Source organism: Oratosquilla oratoria, chromosome 15 (genome assembly GCF_046742065.1).
Source record: "Oratosquilla oratoria isolate Oo_2021 chromosome 15, ASM4674206v1, whole genome shotgun sequence".
Classification (NCBI taxonomy): Eukaryota; Metazoa; Arthropoda; class Malacostraca; order Stomatopoda; family Squillidae; genus Oratosquilla; species Oratosquilla oratoria.
In genome coordinates, this window is record NC_134791.1 from 9,199,673 (window position 1) to 9,202,172 (window position 2,500).

Sequence of the window (2,500 nt, forward strand, 5' to 3'; positions counted from 1 at the left end):
CCTCTTCCCCCTCCCCCTTCCCTCCTCTCCCTCTCCCCTCCTTCCCTCCTCTTCCCCCTCCCCCTTCCCTCCTCTCCCTCTCCCCTCCTTCCCTCCTCTCCCCCTCCTCTCCCTCCCTCCTCTCTCCCCCTCCCCTCCTTTCCTCCTCTCCCCCTCCCGTTCCCCCCTCCCCCTCCTCTTCATCTCTCATCCCGTACAAGAACCACATCACAATAATTTGTTTCTTCTTCGTCCTTGACTACCCGCCCTCCAGTGCCAAGCACGTGCCCCTCGTGTATGTGGCGGAGTGTCACAGGGATCACAGGTCGTCCTCCTGACGAAGGGAGGTCCTCTTACGATCTCCTGGAGGTGTTTTCGCCGATCTCAGAGAAGAACATGACAAATCCTCCGGGAAAGAATAATTCGGAGAAGTTGGCAGGAGTGACGTGGCAGACTTTGAGAGCGACTTTAGCTATGAACTTTGAACAGCTGATGACGGAGATAACTACACGAATTAAGGACTCGAACCATAAATACGAAATCCCTTTCCCCTAAGGGAACGGACATATATATCTGCACCCCCGCCCTTTTTATTGCCCACGTGACCCCTTTATTACACCCACATATATGGTATGGACTGCATATGTTTTATATTGACACCCCTACGGCCCTCAGTCACACATAATTCTTTTTATATGATGAGCGACAAATCCCCACCCACATAAAAAAATTTAATTATCTTTTAACTTATAACACCTCTTCTTCGATATTCACCCCAAGGATAGAAGCGCTGGTTAGGGTTGCAAAATTACCCTCCGTGTACACCTTCATCCCACGTACACACACAGACGTACACACACGTACACACAGCCCTTAGTCACGCCCGGCTGCATGTGTGCACAGTCCTCCTACACAGATATATCCTCCGACAAACACACATGCTGTGTCGAGCTTCTGAATGTCTCCTCCCCCCTTTCCCCCCTTTCCCCCCCTTTCCCCCAAGACCTGTTGGGGGGATGGGGGGCTAACGAGGGCGAACGCTGGGGAGGTGTGAGATGAGCTGGATGATGGAGAGGTTCCAGGGGAGGGGAAGAGGGGGAGGGGAGGGGGGAAGAGGGGGGGATCTGGACAAGCCGTAGTAGCAGTGTAGGGGAGAAAGTTACTCCACGGGACGTTGATATGGGTTATAGATGTATTGTGTATACATTGTGTGTGTGTGTGTGTGTGTGTGTGTGTGTGTGTGTGTGTGTGTGTGTGTGTGTGTGTGTGTGTGCTATACATGCGTGTACGTACATGTATTGGTATACATGGGTATATATATATATATATATATATATATATATATATATGTATAGAAATATAATATTTTTTGCAGAAACCACCGGGAAATTGAAAAAACAGATACCGAACGTTTTCGTCTATTTAGACATTTTCAAAGGTACAAAAAAGGAATACAGAAAGAAACAATAAATACATAAGAAGACAAGGATACTCGGAGGTCCCATGTTACATTTTATCACACACAATTTTGTCAATAATAAAATTGTCCAATTTAAATAAACCCAAACTCAAGTTCATGTTATTTCCAAAATTTCTTTTTATAAAACAAGATTCAATAATATTTCTTTCTATAATATTATTACAAGAAGTAATTATTTTAGAATTTCCCCAGTCAATATTATGACCATAATCCCTTTGGTGGACAAATAATCCACTGGACACTTGTCCCGTTCTAATACTATATTTATGTTGGCCTATTCTTTTTTCTAAGCCTTTGCCTGTTTGGCCTATATAAATAAAATCACAATTTTTACATGGTATATTATAAATACATCCTTCTTTACTTCTTGGGGAATTTTTAATTAACAGACTCTTAATGTTGTTATTATTTTTGAATACTATCTGGATACCAAATTTTTCAAAAATGCTAGGAAGATGGATTAAATTTTCGTGGTACGGAATTGTTAGCATATTTTTATAATTAAATGGTTTGACCTGCGACGTATTAAGAAAACATTTCCTAGCTTTGATTTTTGTTTTATCAATAAGATGTTTTGGATATTTTAAATTTTCTCCAATGTCATAGATGAATTGTATTTCCTGATCCAAGAACTCAGGGGAACATTATTGGATCTTGTTTTATAAAAAGAAATTTTGGAAATAACATGAACTTGAGTTTGGGTTTATTTAAATTGGACAATTTTATTATTGACAAAATTGTGTGTGATAAAATGTAACATGGGACCTCTCCGAGTATCCTTGTCTTCTTATGTATTTATTGTTTCTTTCTGTATTCCTTTTTTTACCTTTAAAAATGTCTAAATAGACGAAAACGTTCGGTATCTGTTTTTTCAATTTCCCGGTGGTTTCTGCAAAAATAGTTTATCACGCGTGTTTTGTGATTTCTTTGCATATATATATATTATATATATATATATATATATATATATATATATATATATATGTATGTATGCATGTATGTATGTATGTATGTATGCGTGTATATGAGTATAAATGTAAG